The 14,200-nt window shown below is 42.3% G+C and overlaps 1 protein-coding gene across 1 annotated transcript in view; it reads right to left on the reverse strand.

Moving 5' to 3' along the window:
• Positions 1-13,648, reverse strand: part of GNL3L (G protein nucleolar 3 like) — a 46,600-nt gene extending 32,952 nt beyond the window's left edge. Inside the window, exon 1 of the mRNA XM_037512346.2 lies at positions 13,605-13,648. The gene's annotated coding sequence lies outside the window, so the exon portion shown is untranslated. The remainder of the gene's footprint in view (positions 1-13,604) is intronic.
• Positions 13,649-14,200: the final 552 nt, after the last annotated feature.

The following is a 14,200-nucleotide window of genomic DNA, read 5'->3' on the forward strand; positions in this document are numbered from 1 at the left end:
CCTTAACCTTTTAATGGGATTAATGTCCTGAGCAAGGAGACCCTAGAAAGCTCCCTTGTCCCTTCCACTATATTAGGACAGAGCTAGAAAATGGCCATCTATGAACCAGGAAGATAATCCTCATCAAATTTGCCAGGGTCTTGATCTGATCTTGTATTTGATCCCAGCCTCTAGGACTATGAGAAATAAATTTCTGTTGTTTGTGAGCTACCCAGTCTATGGTATTCTGTTATGGCAGCCCCAACTGACTCAATATTTTATCTTATTTGTTGCTATAATAAATATATTTTATCTCATTTGTTATTTGTTCTCTTCTGTATATCTTTTAATTAAATGATTTTCATACATTAATTTTGTATCAGGCTGCCTTACAGAGTTCTCTTGTCTGTAGTAATCTTTCTATTGGTTTGCTTGGGTTTTTTGATTATATAATCTCATCTATAAGTAATGATAGCTTTACCCCCTCTATTATTGGAATATTCTTCCAATTTTTATCCCTAATCTAACTACAATGCTTGCTACCTCCAATACAAAATTAAATTATAATGGAGAGAGTAGATACCCTTACCTGTTTTTTTTATTTCAGCATGTAAATGCTGCAAGTATTTCCTAGTTAGTAAAATGCAGGCTTGCTGGATTTGAAGATATGTAGTGATAGATATAGATATAGATGTAGTTATAGATAGTTATGGATATAGATATAGATGTAGATATAGATGTACACATACACACATAATTATATCAAGGAAAGATCATATACTTCTCTTAAAGTGATTGTTTTCATGAAAAATGGGTGTTGAATTTTGTCAAATGATTCTTTGGCATCCTGAAAGTGATAATATGATTTTTCTCCTTTAATATGTTGGATTTCATTAATGAATTTTCTAACATTGAATGATTTTGTGTTTTTGGAATAAATTCCACATAGTCATGGATTCCGTATTTAGGATTTTACACTGATATTCCGTATTTAGGATTTTACACTGATATTCATAAGCGAAGTATGGTCTATATCTTTTTTTTTTTCTTGTGGAATCTCTGTCAGATTTTGGTATCAATATTATACTCACTTCATAAAAAAATTGAAGATATTCTTTCCTTATCTTGTTCCAGAAAATAAAAATTAAAGATTTATTTATGCATAAAAGAACAGGGGTACAGGCCAGAGGTGTGGGGGCGGGGGGAGGTGAGGGGATTCACCAGAGACAGAGTGGGGAGCAAAACAGGCGGATCTACTGAAATATAGCAGAGGGGAGCAGCAGGTGAGATAGGAGAGGTCCTCCATGCCATGTGGGCTGCTCCCTAGCCAGCCAGATATCTAACTTGTGCTGGAGTGGCTTGATAGCACTGTCTTTAACCCCTGCACGACCAGAAAGGCCCCAAATTTTCTAGTTTTTAATATTAATAGACTTCCCTCATGAAAGCTTTCTGGCCTGGTACTTTAGGGGGAAAGTGACTCTTTATAACATTATAGTTTCTTCCATGGAAATTGGTCTGTACAGGCTTTCCTCTTTTAGAGTCAGGTTTTGTAAATTATACTTTTCAAAGATGTTATCCATTTCTTCCAGGTCTGTAAAATGATTCTGTAAGGAAGTATTTTGTAATATTTAAAATGTCCTCTAACTGTGGTTATGGCCAATTAATTGTTCATTTCCTTTTTTATTTGTCCTTTCCTCTCACCTCCACCCCCCAGCACCTCTGTCCTACACCTCAGCTCTTGTATGCATAAATGATATCTTTTTTAAAAAGTTGTAAAGATAGTACAGGGGGCCTCCCTGGTGGCGCAAGGGGTTAAGCACCGCACTATGAAGCAATCCACAGCCTCTGCAGCATGAGTTCGATCCCCAGCCAGCCAGGGAGCAACACACCTGGTGAGGCAGACCCTTCCTGTCTAGCCCGCTGCTCCCCTTAGCAGTGTATTTCAGTCATTCTGTCTGTTCTGTACCCCACTCTGTCTCTGGTGAATCATCCCCAGCTCTTATATGCATAAATAGATAAATAAATATTTTTTTGAAAAAGAAAGATAGTACAGTTTCCATATACTCTTTACCTAGTTGTCCCTCATATTAATAGCTTATATGATTACATTTGTCAAAATTAAGAGATTAATATTGTCATGTTGCTGTTAACTGAACTGCCGACTGTATTTGGATTTCACCAATTTTTCCACTGACATCCTTTTTCTCTTCCAAACTCCAATCCAGGATCTCACATTGCATTTAGTCATCTTATCTTCTCCAATCTATTATACTTCCTCACTCTTTTATTTCTCATGACCTTGACAGTCCCTTAATGTAAGTTACTAACTTGTCTGATACAACCTCTGCTTTCTTTATTTGCATTTTACTGATGTAACTTGGCCCTTTCTTATATATTTTTAAAGATTGATTTATTTATGCATACAAGAGCTGGGGTGTGGGCCAGAGGTTCGGAAGGTGAGAGGATTCACCAGAGACAGAGTGGGGAGTAGAACAGGAGGACAGGCTAAAATACACTCCTGAGGGGACTGGTGGGCAAGGTCTGCTGCACCATATGGATTAGCATCCTGGTTGGGGATCATCAAACTTGTGCTGCAGTCGCTACTCTGCTGCCCTGTGGGTAGCTTCATAAGTGCTGAGACTTAACCCCTTGTGTCACCATGGAAGCCTATATATCTATCTGTCTATCTATCTATCTATCTATCTATCTATCTATCTATCTGTCTATCTGCACATATATATTAAAGATTTATTTATGCATACAAGAACTGGGGTACAGGCCAGAGGTGTGGGGGGTGAGAGGATTCACCAGAGACAGAGTGGGGAACAGAGCAGGCAGACTGACTGAAATACACTGCTGAGGGGAGCAGTGGGTGAGGCAGGAGAGGTCTGCTGAGCCATGTGAGTCAGCTCCCTGGCCTGGATCAAAATCATGCTGCAGAGGCTGTGGATAGCTTCATAGTGCTATACTTAATTAATCCCTTGTGCCATAGGGAGGCTCCCCTTTTTTATATTTTTAACTTTTCTGAATCAATTTGTTTTAGTTCTCTCTTTTGAATATATCACTTAGGTTTTGCCCAGTGATCTGACAGGAAAGTAGTTTTCTTTAAATAGGGGAACTAAGACCATCTATATTTATTGATATGAAAGATGTTTTGTTTTAATATTGTCATATTATCTTAAGTTTATTTTCTGTTTAGCTATATCTTTATTACATAAAAAGCATTGCACTATAGGAGGCCTCCCTGGTGGCCCAAGGGGTTAAGAGGCAGCACTATGAAGCAATCTGCAACTACTGCAGCACGAGTTTGATCCCCAGCCAGGGGGGTGACACACATCGTGCAGCAGACCTCTCCTATCTCACTCACTGCTACCCTCAGCAGTGTATTCCATTCGATCTGCCTGTTCTGCTCCCCACTCTGTCTCTAGTGATTCCTCTCACCCTGCACACCTCTGGCCTGCACCCCAGTTCTTGTATGCATAAATAAATATTTTTTTAAAAATTAAAAAAAAATAAAAAGCATTGCACTATACAGTCTTGTGGGGGTTGTAGCAAATATTGACACTTGGAAAAGTTTAAATTTTGGTCTAATGATGAATTTTAGGTATCTTAGTTTTAATTACATTTCTCTAGTTTTTTTATTACTAATGTAAAGAAAGACTATTGACTTTTATAAGTTAATTTCATACCTGATAAGTTTGCTGAACTGTTTTTAATTCTAATTTTATGTCTGTTAAACTGGTTGGTTTTATCTCATCTGTTCCAATCATTGCACCTTTCATTCCTTCTCTTCCCTTTATAGTAGTATAAAGGTGCTCCAGACTTCCAGGTCTGTGTAAACAGTAGTTGGTGAGGGTAAGTATGTAGTCTTATTTTCAGTCTTCAAGGAAATATAAAGTTTCTCCACTTAGCATAAAATATGTTGTAAGTTTTTGGTATGTGACTTTTACCAAGCTAAGACTGTTATCCTCAGGCCTCCCTGGTGGCACAAGGGATTAAGACGCAACCTATGAAGCTGTCCGCAGCCTCTGCAGCATGAGTTTGATCCCCGGCAGGCCAAGAAGAAACCCACAATGCACAGCAGACGTCTCCTGTCTCGCCTGCTGCTCCCCTCAGCAGTGTACTTCAGTTAATCCGCCTGTTCTGTTCCCCACTCTGTCTCTGGTGAATTCTCTAATTTCCCTGCACCTCTGGCCTGTACCCCAGCTCTTGTATGCATAAATAAATAAATCTTAAAAAACAAAAAAAGAGGGCCTCCCCGTGGCACAGCGGGTTGAGTGCAGCGCTGCAAAGCTGTGCGCAGCCTCTGCAGCGCTGATTCAATTCCTGGCAGGGCAGGGAGAAACCCACATGGCACAGCAGACCTCTCCTGCCTCGCCCACTGTGCTCCTGAGCAGCATCTTTCGTCTGTCTGCCTGTTCTATTCCCCGCTCTGTCTGTGGTGAATTCTCTCAGCCTCCCATGCCTCTGACCTGTACCCCAGTTCTTGTGTAAATAAATAAATCTTTAAAAAAATAAAAAAGAATGTTATCCTCTACACCTAGTTTGTGAAGAGTTTTCATCATAAGTAGGCATGTGACATGCTTTTTCTACATTAAGTAAGATAATCATATGCTTAGTTTCCTCAAATCTATTAATGTGGAAAATTATACTGATAGATTTTCTGAGGTTGCATGAATTCACCTTGCATTCTTGGAATCAACTCCATTTTATTGTGATGTATTTTTTAACATACAGTTGGATTTGATTAGCTAATATTTTATTTAGGGTAAAGACAACGCTATCAAGCTACTGCCAGCCACTACAACATTAGCTCGATTCCCAGGCAGGCCAGGGAGCTAACCCACATGGCACATCAGATCTCTCCTATCTGGCCCACTGTTTCCCTCAGCAGTTTTCTGCTCCCCACTCTGTCACTGGTGAATCCTCTCATGGCCCCCCACCTCTGGCCTCTACCCCAGTTCTTGTATGCATAAATAAATAAAAAATAAATCTTTAAAAAAAGAAAGATTTTTGTCTACATTCATAAGTGAAATTAACCTGTAATTTTCGTTTCTTTTATTGTCCTTATTTGGTTTTAGAATCAATATTTCAAGATTGTATTAAGCTAATAAAATGAGCAGGGCAGCTTTCTCCTCTGTTTTCCGAAATAACTTCTATAAGAAGAGATGTAACTTTTCCTTGAGAATCTCGCATAATGTACCTATTAGCCCACCTGGGCCTAGATTCAGGGGAAAGGGAGGTCCTAGTCTATTATTTCAATTTCATTAATACTTAGAGGCCTGGGGACCTCCTGGTGGCACAAAGGGTTAAGTCTCAGCACTAGGAAGCTATCAGCAGCCACTGCAGACATTTAGATCCCTGGCCAGGGAGCTGACCTTCATGGCGCAGCAGACCTCTCTTGTCTCGCCCACTGCTCCCCTCAGCAGTGTGTTTCAGTAGATCCACCTGTTATGCTCCCCACTCTGCCTGTGTTGAATCCTCTCACCCCCCACACCTCTGGTCTGCACCTGAGCTCTTGTATACATAAATAAACTTTAAAAAAATACTTAGTGCCTTATTCAAGTTCTCAACTTTTTCCTATACCATTTTTGTCTTTTCATATTTTTCTTTTTTAAAAGATTTATTTATGCATACAAGAACTGGGGTACAGGCCAGAGGTGTGGGGATGAGAGGATTCACCAGAGACAGAGTGGGGAACAGAACAGGTGGATTGACTGAAATACACTGCTGAGGGGAGTAGCAGGTGACTCAGGAGAGGTCTGTTGTACCATGTGGGTAGCTCCCAGGCCGGGGATCAAACTCGTGCTGCAGTGGCAGCGGATAGCTTCATAGGTTGTGTCTTAACCCCTTGCACCAACAGGGAGGCCCTCTTTTTATATTTTTCTAGGGAAATATTTTTTTAAGATTTATTTATTTATTTATACAAGCACTGGGTACAGTCAGAAGCGCAGGAGGGTGAGAGAATTCACCAGAGCCAGAGCAGGGAACAGAACAGGCAGGCTGATGAAATACACTCTGAGGGGAGCAGCAAATACTGCAGGAGAGGTCTGTGTGCCATGTGGGATCCTCGCCAGTGGCTGGGGATCGAACCGGCGCTGCAGAGGCTACAGGCAGCTTCGCAGCCCAGCGCTCAACCGCTGTACCACCAGGGGAGGCCCATTCTAGGGAAATCTTTTATCTAGATTTTCTAATTTTTTTTCCATCTAGTTCCTAGCATTCAGGTTTCAAGCTTGAGTTTCTGGTAGTGCCTTCAAAGAGAGGGAAGCCAAGAGAGTTTTACTACCTTTGCATTTCTCACAACGTAATGGCTATGTGTGATTTCCTGTTACTTTGGATATTTGTGATTGCATATGAATGTACACATTTCTATAAATATTTGTTTATATATGATGCTTTGGTGTGTTACTACTTATACACGATATCGCACTGAAAAGCACTGAAAAGAACAGGTTTTTGTTTTTTATTTCAAAGGGATGATGCCCTGTGTAGATATCTTCCTGTATCTGTGGATCTCTGAATGTTCTGGTGTACATCTGAATCTGCCAGCAGATTGCATGTACTTTTTCATTGTATTTACTTTTTCATATCTCAGAGTATTTACAATATAATATTTACAATACTCTGAAGAGTTGTGATTCTCTGTGTATCTTTATGTCTTTGCACATGTCTGTGTCTCTAAGTGCAGGGCATTCTGTATGCATCTCTGTGTCTCACTGTAGAAATATATGCATGGAGTGCACATGCTACGTGGCAAGTTCCCTCTCCAGTCTGGAAGAAACATTACAACAGGAAATGCTCTGGATTCCAGCTTCCGGATGGAATTTCACTCAGAAAATAAAATACCCCTTCCTGGTCTTCCCAATAACTGCAGCATTCTTTGTCTTTCTTCAAGAGGCTGAGTTGAGGGGGTTTATGCTAACTTTGACCTCAGAGGCCACTTTTTTAAAGGATTTGGCAGAGCCATGAAATTCCACACCCTGCCACTTGCCTCTTGCCAGGCTTACTTCGTCTTCCTAAATCCTTTTATAGTTCCACATTATCAACCAGACCAATTCCAATCCAAGTTGTCCAGAGAGGCCAAAGGAAGACCCAGAGAAATGAAGATAACAAAACAGAATAAGATTTTTTAAAGGTAATCAGTAACATTAGATATGGAAAGAGAAACTTATTAGAGAAAATTGGACACAGAAATATAGATGCAGAAACTGAGAAATGGGGCCTAAAAGGTAGAAACAAATAGTCAAAGATAGGTATAAAAGATAGGGACAGAGATACATACAGAGAGGTGGAATAGGCAGAGTGGGGAAAGAGGAACTAGCCAAGGTGAGGCAGGAATGTAGGGAGAGAGAGATGGAGACTGAAGCAGATGGAATCAGAGAGGCAGCTACATAAAAGACAGTACAGAGAGAGACACAGAGATAATAATAGCCAAGTAGATAGGGAGGGTGTGACTGGAATTAGGTAGACAAAGATGGACACTGATGTGATAAGGAAGAGAAGAGGCTGATGATGTAGCTTACAGTTTTAAAAAAGATTTATTTTTATCTATTTATGCATATAAGAACTGGGGTACAGGCCAGAGGTGTGGAGGTGGGGGTGAGAGGATTCACCAGAGACAGAGTGGGGAGCAAAACAGGCGGATCGACTGAAATACACTGCTGAGGGGAGCAGTGGGCAAGACAGGAGAGGTCTGCTCTACCGTGTGCTTTAGCTCCCTGGCTGGGCATGGAATTGGTGCTGCAGAGGCTAGTGATAGCTTGATAGCACTGAGACTTTAACCCCTGCACCACCAGAGTGGCCCCAAAGCTTACATTTTTGAGCATTTATTAAAGCATTGTCTGAGGCCTGGTTCTAAAGGGCAATGCGTATATTAGCTCATTAAATTCTCATGTTATCAGACTGATTTTGGAGATGAGGACACTGAGGCACAGCAAGTCAGTGGCACAACTAAGATTGGAATCCAAACAATCTAACACCAGAGAGCATACATACTCTTCACTACTCTTGTGACAGAGAGAGACACAGGGATGGGGAATTGGGGACAAGATAGCAACAGACAAAGCATAGGGAAAGAGAAATTGAGACAAGAGACAAGCAATAGAGATAGAAAAAAATGATAGAGGGCCTCTCTGGTGGCCCAGGTGTTGAGTCTCAGCACTGTCACTATTATGGCCTGAGTTCCATCCCTAGCCAGGGAACTAAACCACATATGGTGCAGCAGACCTCTCCTGTCTCGCCTGCTGCTCCCCTCAGCAGTGTATTTCAGTAAATCTGCCTGTTCTGCTCCCCACTCTGTCTCTGGTGAATCCTCTCACCCCCTGCACCTCTGGCACACACCCCAGCTCTTCTATGCAAAAAAACAGTGATAAAAGAGAAAATCAAATAGGCAAACAGGGGAAAGAGGAGGAAACAGAAGGGAAACAGAGGTGTATGTGGTGTGTGTGTGTGTGTGTGTGTGTGTGTGTCAGAGAGGGGGGAGGTAGGAAATAGACAAAGAATATAAATCTTATGGGGGAAAAGAAGTTAGCAGTTGGAACAGAAAGGAGAAAATAGGGAAGATCATTGGGGAATAGAGACATATGAATGAAGCAACACAAATAGAAGGATAAAGACTTGGAAACAGGCAAAGATAAGATAGATAGAGACAGAGTGATAAGGATGGACAGGCAGACAGAAAATAACCCACAGAGCCCAACGAAATTGAAAAAGAAAAAGAAAAGACAAAAATTTAGAAACAGACAAGGTAGAGCAATATGGTACTATATATGTGAGGACAGAGAGATACAGACCAAGAGGAGAACCATAAGTTTAGTAGAGACAAGTCACAATGAGAAAGAGATAACAATAAAGAAAGAGAGCAATAGAGAAAGAGAGAACAAATAGGAGAGTGAAAAGAGAAACCACCAAAAAGATATAAACAGGGCCTCCTTGGTGGCACACGGGTTAAAGTCTGACCACTATCAAGCTATCACCAACTGTTACAGGGCAACCCCAATATGAAATAGGTTGCCTGACTGTGGGTCTTCACCCGCGCTTTAAAGGGACTTATAATAAGACTCAACTGCAGGCACACACAAAAAGGTTAATAAGGGGTTTATTTACAAAAGAAGGGGAAATGAAGAAATTAATAACTCAGGGAGAAAGAAAGGGAGATTAAATTGGTGAATGCATCCTACCAGTTCCGCTGAGCTGGAACCCCAATAGCATACTGAAAGTCAGTGAAAAATCGAGAGAGGTCCAAGGCCCACATGTTTAGTTATATACCATACCTGGTTGCTTACCTCCACCCTCAGTTCCTCCACCCTCAGTTCTTTGGTGATAATGACATTAAGGGATTTGTAGTTCTTGGCATCTTGAATCAGTTTGGTGGAGTGGGGGTGGAGTCCATAAAGTCTGTGTTTGTGGTTTGTGGAGTTCTTTCAGGGCATCCATTCCCCCCAACACAGCCATTGCAGCCTGAGTTCGATCCCAGGTCAGCGTGATGCAGACCTCTCCTGTCTCACCCACTGCTCCCCTCAGCAGTGTATTTCAGTAGACCTGCCTGTTCTACTCCTCACTACCTCTGGTGAATCCTCTCACCTCACCCGCCACCCCACACCTCTGGCCTACAGTCCAGTTCTTGTATGCATAAATACAAGAAAATAAATCTTTAAATTAAAATATATAAACAGAAGGGCAAGAGAAAGGAAAAGAGACAAAAGACAGGGGGTGTCTGAGAGGTAGTAACAATGATGGTGAACTGTGGGAGTGATTGGGGATTAAGAAAGGAATATAGAGATAAAAGAACGACATTGTTTTGACCAAACAACCGTACACAAGTTTCTCGGGGATGTATCAGGGCTGGCATTGGACTATGTGCTACCTATGGACTGTGAGTCCAGGCAGGGCCCTGGTCTTTGTTATTCACTACTACATCCTACACCCATAATCAAGTAGAGGGCTATAATTTATTAAACATTAGTTACCTGCGACTTTTCATGCATTTGCATGAGTTATATCATCAAACCCTCTCAACTCTGATGTGATTGTGGGTATTATTATCATCCCCAGCATACAGATGGGGTAACTGAGACTCAGAGTGATGTATAACTTGTCCAAGGTTGCACAGAGGAGACAAAAGTGTAGGCCCAACCTAGACCAAGAATTAGGATGAATCTTGTTCTATGCACCCAAGGTACAAAAAAAAGCTCCAGTCTGCCTAATTCAGCTCCAGTCTGCCTACATGTTTGACCACTGTGCCACACTTCTCCAGTGAAGGAGGCTGACCTAGCTAGTTCAGAGAGCTTAAAGCTGGATTTCCTTGGAGCACAGTCATGGGATCCTCTTACTTTCTATTTGCTCTGTTTCAGACTGACCTCTTTTCTCATGCCTTTTATTTATTTATTTTTAAAGATTTATTGATTTATGCATACAAGAGCTGGGGTATAGGCCAGAGGTGGGGGGTGGTCATGAGAGGATTCACCAGAGACAGAGTGGGAAGCAGAAAAAGCATATTGACTGAAATACACTGCTGAAGGGAGAACCAGGCAAGACAGGAGAGATCTGCTGTACCATGTGGGTTACTCCCTGGCTGGCTGGGGATCAAACTTGTGTTGCAATAGTTGCAGATTGCTTCACAGTGCTGATGCTTAACCCTTGACACCACTAGGGAGGCCCCTCTCATGCCTTTTAATGTCATCTCTATATTATCAATTCCCATTCATATCTGAAATCTCTCCCCCTGGGATGTATATACCGCTACCTACTTAACTTCTCTACTTGCCTAGAACGGAACTCTTCATCTTCCCCTGAAAAATCCGTTCCTCTTTCTGCCTCATCTCAATGAAGAATTGAAAATGTCCAGCCCTGATAGTGTGCAGACTTAGGGGTACCCCTGGACCCCCAAACTTGCATTCTCTAAAGAGGTTCTGTCATCCATCACATAAAGACAAAGCATTCTCTTAGTAGGAAAGAACTTTAATAGGAGTAGTGTGCATAATGAGAAAAGATAATAGTTTCCCAATAAAACACCCAAAGTTACCCATCCCCTTGTGGGTAAATGGCCAGTCAAACAAAGTTGACCCAGAGAGGGGCTGCTGAGGCCCAAAAGCTTGCTTTAAGTCTTAAGCACATTCATAAGCATAAGTCATAAGTCATAAGCACCTTCTGGCAGGGAACCACGGGAAAAGGGGCAGAAGGGACCAGGCAAGTCTGGGACGAAAGGAGAAAATCAAATCAAGATAAAGGCTGTCATTATCAGCCTCTCACCCACATGTATTCCAAGTGTTTCTTCACGTCTTGACTTTATGTGTCTCCTTCCATGTCCTCCAGGCCCCTGCTATGTATCTAAAGCTCAGAAACAAGTAGAAATACCTCACATCTCTCTGTTCCAAGTGCCTCCTCCAAGTCTTCTCTAAGTCTACTCTAGCTTCTCAAAGCTCAGCTCCACCCTTCATTAGGTAGGGCAGAGAACACAGAACCTCCCCTTTTTATGGAGATCACTCTCTGTAACAGCCCCATGTCAGATCCTAGGGGGCATCCTTGGTTTATCCCTCTCCATTCCACCTGCAAGCCACCACTCCAAGTCCTTTCAATTCTAAGAATCTCTCAAATCTGTTCACACCTTTCTCCATCTGTAACAGGTTGGTGCCCAGGAAAAGAAGCTCCAGGTTCCCTGCCCCACCCAAAGGAGGGGGTTGCTGAGAGAGAAGAAGATGAAGAGGAGACTAGGGAAGGAAGGAAACAGGATGAAGAGTCAAAAGGAGACCTGGAGGAAGCACATGGAGCAGAGAGACTTGTGAAGAAGCTGCGCTTGCCTTTTGGTCATGGACTGGTTGCAACAGATGTGGGTGAGAGACCGTGGGGAGGTTAACAATGGCAGCTTTTATCTTGATTTTGATCTTTTCCTCCCAGACTTGTCTGGCTGATTCTGATCCTTTTCTGTGGGTCCCCGCTAGATGGTACTTTAGCTTATGTCAGGCTTTCAGGCCTTGCTCTGGGACAATCCCATTTGGCTGGACTTTTACCCACTAGGGGATGGGTAACTTTGGGTGCTTAATTTAGAAACTATATTCTTTGTCTTTTCTATGTTGTTTACTAATTGTATTAAAGTTCCTTTTCATTAAAGGTCTTATATGTTTTGTCTTGATGCAGCAGATGGCAGAACCTATTTAGAGCAGGCAGGTTTGGGGGTTCTGGGGTGCCCTCTCCCTGCCCTGTAACAGATTTGGCACCCAATATTGGGCAGAGCCATCCCTGGTAAGTGCGGCCCCATGGGGAAGGTTGAATTCCCCATGGCACTGGCTACCATAAGAGCAAATGTGTTTTTTGGTTTCTCTAGTGTGTTTGTTTCAGATGTAGAATTGCTGTTGAAAAAAACTGGCTTGGGCCTTGTGATAACTCTGTGCGTCTGTGTGTAAGTATGTAGTCACTTGCTAAGATGTTTGATTTTGTGAAAATTTTTCTATGTAGGAGTTTCACTCAAAAGATGGTAGTATGGGGCCTCCCCTGGTGGTGCAGTGGTTGAGCACTGGGCTGTGAAGCTACCCACAGCCTCTGCAGTGCTGGCTCGATCCCTGGCCACCAGCGAGGGTCCCACATGGCACTCAGACCTCTCCTGAAGCACCTGCTGCTCCCCTCAGCAGTGTATTTCATCAGTCTGCCTGTTCTGTTCCCCACTCTGGCTCTGGTGAATTCTCTCACCCTCCCGCGCTTCTGACTGTACCCAGTGCTTGTATAAATGAAAAAATTAATTTTAAAAAAAGGATGGTAGTATGTTGGGCCATGTGGCCAGATTAAAGATGGGGTCTGAGTCCACTTGGGCTCTTCTAAAACTCAGAGGTTCTTGTTGCTAGGACTTTGGAACTTTTTTTGTGATCTCTGCTGTCTCATTAGCATTTCTAAAGGCAATAAATGGTTCTTCAGTGATATGTTGCTTTGACTTTGGTTTTGACTTTGACCAATTTCTGATCTCTGCCTTAGGGGTTTTGCAAGCCAACAATGGAGCAAAATTGGTTTAAATTAGCAAATGTATGCTTGGTGCTAAGGAAAAAGTAGCCTTGACCAACAACTGATAATTATTGGTAGCCTTGATGGATTCTTGAAAATAACTTGAATTTTTGCAAAGTCTAGATCAGAAAAATTAAAAAGATTATGTCAGAGTCTGAAAGGATTTGCTGCTGTGAATTTTGTCTCCACAAGTTGTTTTGAGCATGTTTGCCATTTGAATTCTGGATTTGTTTGATTGCTGGTGTAAGTCAAGATTCTAAGAATCTAGGGCCTCCCCGGTGGTGCAGTGGTTGAGCGCTGGGTTGCGAAGCTGCCTGCAGCCTCTGCAGCGCCGGTTCGATCCCCGGCTGCTCCCCGGCCACCGGAGGAGGGTCCCGCATGGCGCGCAGACCTCTCCTGCCCCCCGCTGCTCCCCTCAGCAGTGTACTTCGGTCCTTCTGCCTGCTCTGCTCCCCGCTCTGGCTCTGGTGAATTCTCTCACCCTCCCGTGCTTCTGACTGTACCCAGTGCTTGTATAAATAAATAAATAAATCTTTAAAAAAAAAAGATTCTAAGAATCTATTTCCCACTGAGGAAGGTCTGTTGTGGAAAGCACTCTTTATGGTGCATGATGTAACTGTACCAAGTTTTCATACCTGTGTTGTTGCTGTTCCTCCCCAGTGTGTAGGAGGTATAATCTTTACTTTGATGTTGAATCTGCTCTTTCAGCTCAGTCCCAGAGTGGCTAACAGAAATAAGGAGATGGATGACTCCTTTCGATTGAAAGTTAACTGCTGATGTTTTGATTTTGCTTTTTCAGGTTCTCTTCCAGGAAACCCAAGGACTGCCTGTTTGGTAGAAAACGAGAGATGACTCCTTTAATCTAAAAAGTTAACTGTTAATTTTGCTCTTTCAGCTGCTGTGCAGGATACCCCAGGATTGACTTCTAATAAAAAGGCTTGAACACCAAAAACCCTGAAGTGATAAACAAGGTCGTATAACTCTTGTAATTAATAAAAACTTTTTCCCCCTATTTCCAAAGTCTTCGGTTTGTAGGATGACAACTAGAACCTGTGATTTCTGCCAGGAACACTCCACGTTTTGAGGGGTTTTTGTTACAGGGCAACCCCGATATGAAATGGGTTACCTGACTGTGGGTCCTCACCTACACACTTAAAAAGGACTTATTAATACTCAACTGCACACACACACAAAACGTTAATAAAGGGTTTATTTACAAAAGAAAGGGAAA

The sequence above is a fragment of the Talpa occidentalis genome, unplaced genomic scaffold, assembly GCF_014898055.3.
Source record: "Talpa occidentalis isolate TD23 unplaced genomic scaffold, MPIMG_talOcc4v2.1 talOcc4.15, whole genome shotgun sequence".
Lineage (NCBI taxonomy): Eukaryota > Metazoa > Chordata > Mammalia > Eulipotyphla > Talpidae > Talpa > Talpa occidentalis.